At 40.3% G+C, this 14,085-nt stretch overlaps 1 protein-coding gene across 6 annotated transcripts in view; it reads left to right on the plus strand.

Moving 5' to 3' along the window:
- The window catches only part of grik4 (glutamate receptor, ionotropic, kainate 4), a 599,305-nt gene that overhangs the window by 196,153 nt on the left and 389,067 nt on the right, over positions 1-14,085 (plus strand). For 5 of the 6 annotated variants that reach the window (XM_039764198.1, XM_039764201.1, XM_039764200.1 and 2 more), the window contains exon 2: positions 4,617-4,798. The exons of the other annotated variant lie outside the window; for it this stretch is intronic. The gene's annotated coding sequence lies outside the window, so the exon portion shown is untranslated. The remainder of the gene's footprint in view (positions 1-4,616; positions 4,799-14,085) is intronic. 6 annotated transcript variants of the gene reach the window in all.

Consider the following 14,085-nt stretch of genomic DNA (forward strand, 5'->3'; position numbering starts at 1 on the left):
CTATGGAAGCATGGAGGTGTCTAGGAGAGATGACAGTGGAGTTTTTAACCAGATTGTTTAAGGGAATCTTGGAAAGTGAGAGGATGCCTGAGGAGTGGAGAAGAAGTGTACTGGTTCCAATATTTAAGAATAAGGGGGATGTGCAGGACTGTAGTAACTACAGGGAAATAAAACTGATGAGCCACAGCATGAAGTTATGGGAAAGAGTAGTGGAAGCTAGGTTAAGAAGTGAGGTGATGATTAGTGAGCAGCAGTATGGTTTCATGCCAAGAAAGAGCACCACAGATGCAATGTTTGCTCTGAGGATGTTGATGGAGAAGTTTAGAGAAGGCCAGAATGAGTTCCATTGCGTTTTTGTGGACCTGGAGAAAGCATATGACAGGGTGCCTCAAGAGGAGCTGTGGTATTGTATAAAGAAGTTGGGAGTGGCAGAGAAGTATGTAAGAGTTGTACAGGATATGTACGAGGGAAGTGTGACAGTGGTGAGATCTGCGGTAGGAGCGACGGATGCATTCAAGTTGTAGGTGGGATTAAATCAGGGATCGGCTCTGAGCCCTTTCTCATTTTCAATGGTGATGGACAGGTTGACAGAGGAGATTAGACAGGAGTCCCCATGGACTCTGATGTTTGCTGGTGACATTGTGATCTGTAGTAGGGAGCAGGTCAAGGAGACCCTGGAGAGGTGGAGATATGCTCTAGAGAAGAAAGGAATGAAGGTCAGTAGGAACAAGACTGAATACATGTGTGTAAGTGAGAGGGAGGTCAGTGGAATGGTGAGTATGCAGGGAGTAGAGTTGGTGAAGGTGCAGAAGTTTAAATATTCTACACGGTGGTGTTATGGGGAGGAAGCATAAAGAAGAGGGAAGCCTCACGCCTGGACAAACTGGTGAGGAAGGCAGGCTTTATTGTGGGCACGGAGCTGGACAGTTTGACATCCATGGCAGAGCGATGGGCGCTGAGCAGGCTCCTGTCAATCATGGAGAATCCACTGCATCCACTGAACAGGATCATCTCCAGACAGAGAAGCAGCTTCAGTAACAGACTGCTGTCACTGTCCTGCTCCACTGAAAGACTGAGGAGATCGTTCCACCTGGGGGGATAAACGCTAACATTTTACAAAGTTATTGTCTGTTTTACCTGCATTTTTATCACTCTTTAATTCTATATTGTTTTTTTATCAGTATGCTGCTGCTGGAGTATGTGAATTTACCCTTGGGATTAATAAAGTATCTATCATCATCATCATCATCAGTGGAGTTCCTCAGGTGCCTGTTCTTGATCTCCTGCTTTTTCTGATTTTCCATATTAATGACAATATTCCGGTATAGTTGGCAAACTTGTGAAATTTGCAGATGATACTAAAATTGGAGGACTGGCAGACACTGAGGAGGCAGCAAAAACAATTCACAAAGATTTGGATCAATCTTTAGAACTTAGTAAATACTTGGAAATGGAGTTTAATGTAGGAATGTGCAAAGTGGTAACAGTTGGCAAAGGGAACATCAATTATAAATAAAAAGATGGATGACACTGTCTTACAAGAAGCAACGAATGAAAAGGATTTAGAGGTTTATGTTGACAAAACATTTTCAAGCAGAAACTATTAAAAAAGCAAATAAAATGTTAGGTTATATTGTAAAATCTTTTGACTATAAATCAATGAATGTTTTGCTCAAACTATGTAATACACTAGTGAGACCAAATCTGGAATATTGCAAGCATTACTGGTCACCATGCTACAAGAAAGACATAGCAGCACTTGAAGCTGTGCATAGGAGAGCAATCATGTGAATCCCAGGACTTTAGTCATGCCCTTCTCTGACATATTCACAGAATTAAGCCTGTTTACTCCTGAGCAGAAGATACTGTGTGAGGACCTAATTCTGGTCTTCAGAATTCTCAAAGTTAAGTACAGTAAGTAGATCCAGCACATTTCTGTTAATTTTATGATGAATCACATACTTGAGGGTACCAATAGAAGTTACACGGATAAGCATTTATGACTGAAGCCACGAAGTACTTCTCTGTGCAGAGTTGTAGGAATCTGGAGCAAACTACAGAGGCATGTGGTTGAAGCAGACACCATGACAATCTATAGACATTTCTGGATGAGATACTGGGACAGCTTAGCTATTAGCTAAACAAACAAGCCTGATGGACTAAACGTGCTCTGATCTGCTTGAGTCCCGAAACTCCAGCTGCCAAAAACACTTCCAAAATTGTCCACTAGAGGGGGAAAACAATATTAAAATACGGCATCTAGAAACAGAAAGGGCCAAGACAAACGATAAAAATAAAAGGTTTATCCTACATTAAAACCTGTGCAGGCACAAAGCCCCAAAGAGAACAAAGCATTGCCTAAGAGTCAAGGGTAAATACAGCAAACGGAGTCTCGATACAATATCCAAAAACTGCAGTCAAGGTAGTGCAGACATTCAAAAACTCACTAACACAATCCCAAAAGAAAATCCAAATAATCATAGTCGAGAAACAAAGTGCAGGTTTGACATCCAGAAAATCAATAAGCTATAGCAAAGACCCAGATACTCACAAGAACTCTCCCCTCCCTAGCACATTCAATGAACCGCAAGGAATCATGGGGTGGCCCTTTCTTAAATAGGGTGGAGGGCGGTTGCTAGTGTTGATGGGCGGGTGGCCCCACCGCTTGTGGCACCACCCACAAAGCTCAAGGGACAAAGCTAACGCCCCTCCCTTTCTGACATACACACAGAAAATCAAACATAAGCAATAAAGTGAGCATTAATACAATTAAATGAAACAAAATTAAACATGGCAGACATGAAACTCAAGTGCCGAGGGGAAAATGCTGGCTGAAACATGACAAAAAAGTCTTCTCGCATTTGTTAAATTTCTTATGTTCTTATGCATGTTCTATGTCACTGGCTTCTCATTGTTTGTGTGGGTGATATCACAGTGCATATGTGTCTCTGAAATAGCAAACCCAAGTGTGTTTCTGCAATCCCATGAACTCCTCTGGTGTCAATCTTTGCAGCTCCTAGAACTGTAGCCTGTTTTGACTTAGACTTAGTCCACTGCTCAAATCAGCTGATAATCTATCTGCTGAAAGGTGGAGGTGCCTTTAGCTTATATTTGTCTTCTGCTACAGGTTGCCTTTTGCTGACACTGCTAAGAAATTCCATGCAGTCTTTCAGCAGCAGAACTCAAAAGCATTTGAAATACATTTTGTTTAAAAAAACAGAAAAAGATTAGCAATTGGCCTGCAGGTATTTCAGGAGCTGCTGTCCACACCATTTTGTAATGGAATTGAGAATGCAAATTTCCCAGTTCTGCTGAGTTTCATTAGTGTGTCATGTACTCCAGCTTCAGTATCAGCAGCAGCCTCTGTTTCCCTGTTTTTCTTTTTTAATTGCCTTTATCAAGTTGGCAGCTTTTAAGGAGAGACTTGTGGTAGCCATCTACAGAGACAGTTCTTTTCAGAGAAGCCACTTGCAGTTTGATGAAATGCAAAGCCCAGCAGCCACACTGAGAAGGTTAACAAAGCAGTCTCGATTCCTCCTCTGCCCAAAGAAACCAGTCCACTGCAAACTCTTCGAGGGATACATAGGTGATGCAATGGCTGAGAAGGTGTTGGTTCAGAGATAAAGGGTGAATGAGCAGCTGAAATAAGAAACTGGGGTGATATTTAAGCAATCCTATGGGTCATCTGCTAAGATGAGAGTACATTTAGGGACATCATGTGGGTTAGTTGCTGAGCTGTGACATTTGCAGTATGTTGAAACCTGAAGATATGTAGACTCTGAAGCTAACACCACTGTTTCACGTCATTTGATGTTCCTTTCTTTTGTACCAACTAGCTATGAGTGTACTGCGGTGGGCTGGCGCCCTGCCCAGGGTTTGTTTCCTGCCTGGCGCCCTGTGGTGGCTGAGATTGGCTCCAGCAGACCCCCGTGACCCTGTAGCTGGGATATAGCGGGTTGGATAATGGATGGGTGGCAATGAGTGTATGTCCTAAGTTGTGTATTTATCAGGAGTGGCCTTGAGTTCTGGCCTTTGCCTTTCTTCTTTTGTCTTCATTTTTTCTAGCTGCTGCTGTCAGTCTGTGTTAATACAGTATGAGATATTAATTATGCTTCAGTGATTTGATAGGAAGGGCACTGGAAATAAAAAGTGAACATAACTAGACGTCTTCATTTTACCATTTTGCATCTTCGACTTGAAAAAGCCTTGTCAATTATTTCCACGTTTTGAATTTTTTTTTTTGTATTTAGTGTTTTCGTTGTATTTTACAAAGCAAGCCTGGGAAAAAGATCTTTTGAATCTTCCTACTAAAAATTAGGAATGTTCTTAACAGGTAAAAAAATAAAGACACTTAGTTTTGTTTCTTCTTTTAATTGAGGTATGTTTTCTCTGAGTATCTCCTGCTGGCAGGAGTGGAGGATTTAATGTCTCAAGTCACTTCAAGACCTAAGCAAAGGATTTAGCGATGCAGAAACAAGGCAGACATTTGTAGCTAGAATCCTGGCAAAAACATTTCCTCAGATGTTAGGGAGCAGACTTGCTTTGGGATTCCAGTGGTAGACGATTCTTTCAACTGAGAGGCCTAACAGCAAGTGTCTATGTCTCTCTCTTTGCAGTTTGCTGGTCACTTGGAGACAGCAGCATGCTGACATCTTAAATGCAATGACTGTATCACAGATGCTTCTGAGTCAGCTGGGTGAGGATTGACCTCTTCCTGTCCTCACTAGGCAAGAGACGACCCGCTGGTATGTTTCTGCTGCACGTGTCATCACCTTGGCTCCAGTTACACCTTTCACAGGTAATGCTTGCTCCTCTATAAGCCTGATTTAGTTTGTTTTTTCTCTGTCTCATTGCATACACTACAACTGACATGCCTATGCTACCCCATTTTCATGTCGATTTCAGCTACTGTTGTAACTGTAAGCCAACCAGAGATGACTTGATAGAAAGTTGATGATTAAAGGATGTCTGGAAAGGGGGACTTTTTTTCACTTCCTCATACACCTCATTTCTCACAAATACAGTTACAAGTGGCAGATGAAAAACTAAGGAAAGTACAACTCATAATTATAATAATAATAATACATTTTATTTATATTGCACTTTATATTTTAGCAATCTCAAAGTGCTACAGAGTAAAAATGAAAATAATAAAACAAGAAAATCTATTTATACTTTAACAAAATATCTTTCTAAAAAGATGAGTTTTTAGATTCCGTTTAAAAACATCAGTCGACCGTGGGGCTCTCAGGTAGTCAGGGAGGGCGTTGCACAGTCTCGGCGCCACAGATCAAAAAGCTCCGTCACCCATACTGCGAAGCTTGGTTCCATGGACTTGGAGAGTCTTGGTGTGTACAGAGCGGAGGGTGCGTGAGGAGGTATGAGGGGGTAAGGAGTTCCTGTAAGTAAAGGGGGGCATGTCCATAGATGCACTGATGGGAGAGGAGAACAAACTTGTGCTCTATTCTGAGTGGGACAGGGAGCCAGTGGAAGGTTTTCAGGATTGGGGTGATATGGTCATGCTTTCGCACCCTCATCAGGATCCTGGCAGCGCAATATACTGGAGTCTCTGGATACTCTTGCCAGGAATCCCGATGAGGAGCGCATTACAGTAATCCAGCCTGGAGGAGACAAAGGCATGGACGAGCTTCTCTGCATCTGCCAGGGTGAGAGTTGGGTTTGAGTTTAGCGATGTTCTTGAGGAGGTAGAAAGAAGACTTACAGAGGTGTTTGATGTGGGTGTCAAAGGTGAGTTTTAACTCATAAATTAGGACATACTGTATGTACAAGTAGCATTACTGCAGACATCCCTGCCATTGCTCTCCTGTTCTATTGGTGCCTGCCTCCAAGAGAGAAACCTTGCTGCACGTTTTCTATCAATATAGACCCCCTTCTTTTTGACACCCACTGCACGCCCAACCTACCTGGAAAGGGGTCTCTCTTTGAACTGTCTTTCCCAAGGTTTCTTCCATTTTTTTCCTACAAGGGTTTTTTGGTAGTTTTTCCTTGTCTTCTTAGAGAGTTAAGGCTGGGGGGCCGTCAAGAGGCAGGGTCTGTTAAAGCCCATTGCAGCACTCCTTGTGTGATTTTGGGCTATACAAAAATAAATTGTATCGTATTGTATAGTACTGTTATAGCTACTGTAGCTTGCTTTATCTGTCTGTACGCCTGTCATTTTGTCTATTGCTTCTGACTCTCCAGGCGTGAAAAGCTGTTGTGTAGGTTGGCCCAGATGTTTAATGTACTGTAAAACCTGTTAGAGATCCCCACAGAAATGTTGTGTTTAGTAAAATAAAAATGAAGGCAGAAATAAATTCAGAATCTAAAGCTGGAGAGAGGAAGCTATAGTCCTTTAAAGTTTGGAAAAAACGGTTAAAGTCAACCAGGATTGTTTAGTCTTTAAAGCTGGTCAAAGATGGCTTTAATGTCTGTCGTAAAATAAGAGTTGAATACAAAAAATCCAGTTTAGTCTTAAAGATACAATTGAAATTAGGCATCCTAAAAGTTTTTGGAAAGAGCCACATGGTTTTATTGTTTGGATAAAACTTGACTAGAGGTACTGAAGTACTGTAGATGCTGAGATGTTTAGTGTTTGGCTTCAATCTTAATTAGAGGTAGCTGCAGGGTATTATTTTATGTAAAACGTTTCTTAGAAGGAGCTACCAGAGATCTTCTTTGGATAAAAGCTAATTAGGGATATATTCCACTTGAGCTCCATTTCTAAAAGCTGGTTAGAGACAACTACTGGAGTTCAGTGTTTGTTTAAAACCCACTTAAAGACAGCCGTATCATTTTAGAATTGGTTTGGAAGTTTGCCAGATACCACCGTATATATTTAATGTCTTACTAAAATCTAGTTAAAGACAGTTTACTGTTTTATTTATTTTAATTTGGAATTTGCACATGAAGCTTTCACTGCTTGCACTGCTAGTTATATTTATGTGGTGTAAGCAAAGGAGATAAGTGTGCCTCAGCATAATTGTTAATCTGCTAGGAATTTGTTCCAGGTCTTCCAGCATATTTTACCTTTGTGGTAGCTTGACATCTTAGGCTATTTAGTGTATTTACATTTTTTCCATTTCTGTGTAATTCCACTGATGAGGCCTGAGCTGACAGGGCACCTCAGCATAACGACGTAAGGATGCTAACAATGTGCTTGAAATAATCCGAGCGTGTCTGGTTTGATGGGCAGCTGTTTATCAGGCGCTCCGCCGGCAATCTCTCTTGAAGCAGGTCAACCTGCATTAAAGAGTAGCTAATTAAAATGTGATGGTTCCACACCAAACTGGGTTCATTTATCATCACAAGGACAAGATAACTTCTTTTGAATAAAGACAACTGGCGTATGATGTCCGACTTAAACAGAGTCTGATAGCTGTGACATTTTAGCAAACTAATTATTTTTCTTTCTGGTTTGCTTTGAATACCGCTTATTCTCTGAGCTGCCAACCTAAAGCTCTCCATCTTAGTTCTTCTTAAGGAAATCATTGCTAATTTCTCCTTCTACCTTCCATGTTTCTCTTAAAAAGTATGGATCAGTACTAAGGGGTCTATGGCAGGATATGAACAGTGATATCACTGTCTGCTGACTGTGCATCATCCAGTACTAATTTGGGACACAAAAATGGACATACACATCTCTAAACAACAGCGAAGCACACAGGTACACACATACAAATACATCAATCAATCAACATTTATTTATATAGCACATATTCATACAAAAAAGTGTAGCTCAAAGTGCTTTACAAAATGAATAGAAAAATAGAAGACACAATAAAAAATAAACATACATACACGTGTACTGATTTTCAAGGAACCTGTGCGATACATTCATACATTTACAATACTTCAGATAGACTTACGCAATACATCTGTAAGACAACAATGTTTATTATAATTCTGTGACACATAATAATAACTCATTACATTTATATAGCACTTTTCTCAGTACTCAAAGCGCTATCCACACAGGGAGGAACCAGGATGTGAACCCACCATCTTCCACTGTCTCCTTACTGCAAAGCAGCAGCACTACCACTGCACCACAAAGTAATATAGTACTACAGTGAAACACACAAACATACATACATACATACATACATACATACATACATACATACATACATACATACATACATACATACATACATACATTATCCAATCCGCTATATCCTAACTACAGGGTCACGGGGGTCTGCTGGAGCCAATCCCAGCCAACAAAGAGCACGAGGCAGGAAACAAACCCCGGGCAGGGCGCCAGCCCACCGCAGAACATACATACATAAATAAATAAATAAATAAATGTGAGCCATTACAAACATATAATCCCACAGTGTGATTCAGGTAGAGTAGGACAAAGCTCTCATGGAGGAGTGGAAGGAAGGAAGCAGAAAAAGACAGAAGAAGTGAATTGCGCCAGTGTTTATAATTACAAGAAGCCTTTTTTTGTAAGGTATTTTGTATGAATAAACCTGTATTTGCACTCTGATTTGTCTCTGTGAAGTTGTTTCTGGGATATTGCTGATCCCTTGTATCACAGTCTTCATGGGCGTTAGTTTGTCGTAGTGATATGAGCTCTGGAAATGCAGAGACTCAAGTATTGTGTAATTGTATCTCATGGAGGCATTGTGGCACAGTGACAAAAATAATCAGTCCAGCATAATTGGCAGACACGTCCCTAGCTCTCAGGGACACTTAAACAACCACTGTACCATTCTAACCTACTCAAAACTAGTTAACTTTCGCCTTTCCCATCGACTTCAATGGATTTGCAGAGTTTGCCAAATTCCTGAACATTTCATCTTATTTGCAGAACTCGAGGCGAAGCAATTTCAATGGTGCTCGCTCATCACTATTCCTCACACATACAGTTCCCCTAAATGATTAGAAGAGTTGCTGACACACACAGAGCTTATGCTCATCTGTATAGGCACATACGCGTATGTTCATAGGCACACATGCAAAATGGTGTAAGCTACACACCCTGCAGTATGGTGATGTTGTCTTCAGTGACTGCATGTGTCTCATTGCTTGAGTTTTTAATGCTGCTAGACATCTCTCTATTAAATGCTCCAAAATGGTCATTTCTTTCTCTTGAAGAATAACACTTTGAGGTATATCGAGATTGGGAAACTCTTAGGGCAAATCAAAGCAGATGAGTTTATCTACTGCAAGAAACCTCTGCTTTGCCTACCGCCTTCGCCCCCTGTGACCAAACTTCATACAATGGGTGACCGAGCCTTTGCAGCCGCTGCTCCACGGCTCTGGAATGGCCTACCAGAGAGCCTGAGAACACAGCAGACTGTGGGCTGTTTTTAAAAACAGCTAAAGACTTTTCAATTTAGGAAAACTTATTAATTATTGTTGTTTTATCTCTGTTTTTATCTTGTGTTGCCTTTGTTTAAACTTTTTATGTTGCACTTTGAGATTTACTGCTAATGTAAAGTGCCCTATAAATAAAATGCATTATTATTATTATTATTATCTAATGCAGAAAATCTGATTTGACAAGATTTATCACTGAAAGCAGCACCATAGACATTGTTTACCTATCCCAAAGCAAGTGTTAGGTTTCCTACACCCAAAGATTACAAATTTCTCAGCAGTGAAGAAACTGAAAGCTATAAAAAAACTGATGATGAGAGACAGGGAGACAATTTTTAATGAGAAGGATTTGCTGACTGAAATAAAAAATTTAAAAACATGATTGCAGCTTATAAACTTCAACATAGACACCTGCCTGATGATGAGCTCAAACTAAACTTGTCCTGTTAAATCTGATTTTTAGTTTAATATGAGGCAGATTTTGTTTATCCCAGGTGACAAAAACTCTTGTCTTACATGTTACTGGTGAAAAACTGCTGATTCTTCAGTCCAGCGACTTGCTCACTTTACTGACCGTCTTTGAACGAGGGTGAAGACTTGGGAGTGCAGCTGGATGATAAATCGGACTGGACTACCAATACTGATGCTCTGTGCAAGAGAGGACAGAGCCGATTATACTTCCTTAGAAGGCTGGTGTCCTTCAATATCTGCAATAAGATGCTTCAGATGTTCTATCAGACGGTTGTGGCGAGCGCTCTGTTCTACGCGGTGGTGTGCTGGGGAGGCAGCATAAAGAAGAAGGACGCCTCACCCCTGATAAACTGGTGAGGAAGGCAGGCTCTATTGTAGGCACGGAGCTGGGCAGTTTGACATCTGTGGCAGAGCGACGGGCACTGAGCAGACTCCTGTCAATCATGAAGAATCCACTGCATCCACTGAACAGGATCATCTCCAGTTAGAGGAGCAGCTTCAGTGACAGACTGCTGTCACCGTCCTGCTCCACTGACAGACTGAGGAGACCCCACACTATGCGACTTCAATTCTACCCGGGGGGTAAACATTAACATTATACAAAGTTATTGTCTGTTTTACCTGCATTTTTATCACTCTTTAATTTAATATTGTTCTTTATGCATCTATCTATCTATCTATCTATCTATCTATCTATCTATCTATCTATCTATCTATCTATCTATCTATCTATCTATCTATGTTATTGTGTCTTTCATATCTATCTATCTATCTTTTACTCCTACAGAAACACTTTAGCAAAATATTGTTTTTAAAAAGAATGTTTTTAGCAAGGCTGCATTTACATTATTAGTTGAAAGGGCAGTCTTGGACTTTTCTCCCATTCCCTCTTAAACACGCTGACCAGCAGTTTCATGATTGTCATATTGTGTTATATACTGCTAGAACCCTCTGTTTGAGTTTCACTATTGTTGCATCTTCATGGCTCCACCATAATCTTTATGTATTGTTGAAAGTGTGCTACTTTTTCACATGTACAGATTTAGGCAGGCAGTGTAGTGTAGTGGTTAAGGCTTTGGACCTTAATTTCTGAGTTTGTAGGTCTGAATCCTGCTAAAGAGACTGTGTGACCATGTGCTAGACGCTCCAGCTGCCTATGCTCCAATTGGAAAAACAAGAAATGTAACCAATTGTATGTCAAATGTAGTGTGTTGCCTTTGATAAAGGCATCAGTCAAATAATTTAACTTGCATTTATATGTGCCGTGTTTAGTTTGTATTAGACAACTGCCAAGATTGCATGGAAAAGAACGAGTAATAGTAATCCATCCATCCATCATCCAACCCGCTATATCCTAACTACAGTGTCACGGGAGTCTGCTGGAGCCAATCCCAGCGAACACAGGGTACAAGGCAGGAACAAATCCCGGGCAGGGCACCAGCCCACTGTAGGACACACAGGATCGCCAATGCACCTAACCTGCATGTCTTTGGACTGTGGAAGGAAACACAGGGAGAACATGCAAACTCCACATAGGGAGGACCCGGGAAGCGAACCTAACCGGGTCTCCTTACTGCGAGGCAGCAGCGCTAACACTGCGCCACCATGCCACCCGGTATTAGTAATTGCACTGTTCATTTGACTTACGTTGGTGAATAATATTTGACAAAGGTGAAAAAAGCAGAAACCTGCTAGTGCTGATGTTTGTCTGTCTTAGTTGTTTTACCATCTGATTTCTGACTTTATTAAATTAAATTGTACAGGCTTTGCACAACTTTTATTGGGTCTAATAACTCAGCAATGATAGTTTCACCCAGTTTATGTTTTAATGTTGGACCAGAGATTGTTCCTTCCCATGCCTTAAGAACTGTTATTAACTGTTTCCTTTAAATAAGCATTAAAAGTCTAACTGGATGCTATTTTTTCTCGAATCATCAAGTCATTTGTTTATTTCAATGCCATATTATAATTAGTAAACCGAGGCTTAGAAATATAAGAAACATTTTACAGGGTCACCGGGGTCTGCTGGAGCCAATCCCAGCCAACATAGGGAGCAGGGCAGGAAACAAACCCCGAGCAGGGCGCCAGCCCACCACAGTAACCACTAACATTTTCTCACATTTTATAACATTGTGGTGTTCTACGCTGCTGTCAACCTTAGCACGAAATAAGCACAATGCCTGAACAAAATTCTCAACAAAGTCTGCAATATCACAAAGCAAACCCTGGACACACTAAAAGCTGTTGTGGAAAAGAGGACAAAATTGGATGCCATTTTGAACATTCCCCACCATCCCCTCCATGAGGCACTCTCTTTGGAGTACTTATAGCCACACGTTCATTCTACCACGGTGTGCCAAAAAGCGTCTCTGGGGGTCTTTTCTGCTCAGTCCTATCTAGAAATTTAGTGCTTCAACCAGATGTACTTGTTAAGTTTATTTTTATTTATTTAATCAATCAATCATTTATTCATTTATAAGTTTATCTAATTTAATTTTCAAAGTCAGAGTGATAGAGTGATGGAGTCTATCTTGGCAGCATCAGGCAAGAACCAAACTTAAGTTTTCAATTTGGAAAAAAGAAAGTGAGCCATTACTATGGCATGGCCATGACCTTTCAGGCAGATGGAGTGGGAATCCACAGAGGAGATAGGGTTCATCTTTTTTTTTGGCTTTTTGAAGGTGCACACTCCACTTCTAACTCCTTTTTTCTTTTCAACTGTTGCCTTTGCTGACCCCGTAGATTATTACCTTCTATGGATTTATTTGTATATAAATTGTTCCAGTAAGTGGTAGAGAAAAGCCAAGCAAAATGACACCTTTTATTGGCTAACTAAAAAGATTACAATATGCAAGCTTTCGAGGCAACTCAGGCCCCTTCTTCAGGCAAGATAAATAAGGGTCCTGAGTTGCCTCGAAAGCTTGCATACTGTAATCTTTTTAGTTAGCCAATAAAAGGTGTCATTTTGCTTGGCCTTTCTCTACATTCGTAATGGCTAACACGGTACAACAACCTAGTACTCCAGTAAGTGGTGAAATCGGAACATTACCTGAGCCTGGTATGATGGAATAAGGAGCATGGAAACCTTGAGTTTGAGGTATTTATGGAAAAACAAATACTTGCTTTTTTCTCTCCCAAGGGGATTAACAGAGCTGCATGTCTCATATGGTTTCAAAGTGGCTTCAGATACAAATCTTTGGAATTGCAGATGAACACTCCAGTGATCATTAATTCTATTTGTGGATACCGATAAGGTCTATAAATGTAAAATAATTTATTTATGTCTTTCCATCTTGCTATTCTGTGTTACTGAAGAATCTCAGTGCAGGATAATTCACTGTCTAATCCCCCCTGTCGGATGTGTTTGAATGGAGATTCATTTAAAATGAAGAGAAGTAGTAAATGCAATCACCAAGAAACAGGGAAGGAGAAGAAATATTTATTTATATTTAATTTAATTTCATCATTTTCATTGACATTACATTCCAAGGTCATATCTCAGTTGTGATTAAAGCCTTTTTCTATAGTTCTCCTATAATAAAATTAGTCTTTATTGTTCCATAGCTTCAGTATTTTAGTTTCAGATTGGTATATCTCATATTCTATCGTTCTTTTACAGTATTGTGGAACACTGCAATGATAGCAGCCACTGTCATATAAGTTGTTTAACTGCACTGGCTTTATGATTCTTACAGTGGTAACTGGAGCTGCCCAGGGGTGCCCAAGTTTCTCTACTGCTGAGTCCGTGAAGCTAACCTGGCATTAGTTCTGGAGACAGAGGCATATATAATATTTTTCTGTGTGCAATATTCCCAGCCTTTATTGTGATGTTAATGAACATGAAGTTGAAATCTTGAGGGTAATTTAGAGCAGCGTTTCTCAACCTTTACATATTTGTGACCCGAGTTTTCATAACCGTTTTTTATAATCGCGCCCCCCCTAACGTTTTTTGAAAGGAGCCCACTAATACCAATTTGTTCTTTTTTAATTAATGATATATCATAGATGCATATTTTATTATACCTACTTAACTTTTATCGACATTTATCTAACTCTATATTTATTTTTCTAGTATCGAATGTAGTTTACGTTAATTTGTTTTGGTTTCAATGGATGTATTTTTCATATTTTCGATTCTTGTTTTCTTTTTTTCACATCTTCGCGCCCCCTTTTTGCTACTTCACGTCCCCCTAGGGGGGCCCGCCCCACAGTTTGAGAACCACTGATTTACAGTAACTAATACCTGTACGACAGTTACTTTTGAAAATCCTGAGATTCATCCTCCTG

The sequence above is a fragment of the Polypterus senegalus genome, chromosome 9 (assembly GCF_016835505.1).
Source record: "Polypterus senegalus isolate Bchr_013 chromosome 9, ASM1683550v1, whole genome shotgun sequence".
In the NCBI taxonomy this organism is placed as follows: Eukaryota; Metazoa; Chordata; class Cladistia; order Polypteriformes; family Polypteridae; genus Polypterus; species Polypterus senegalus.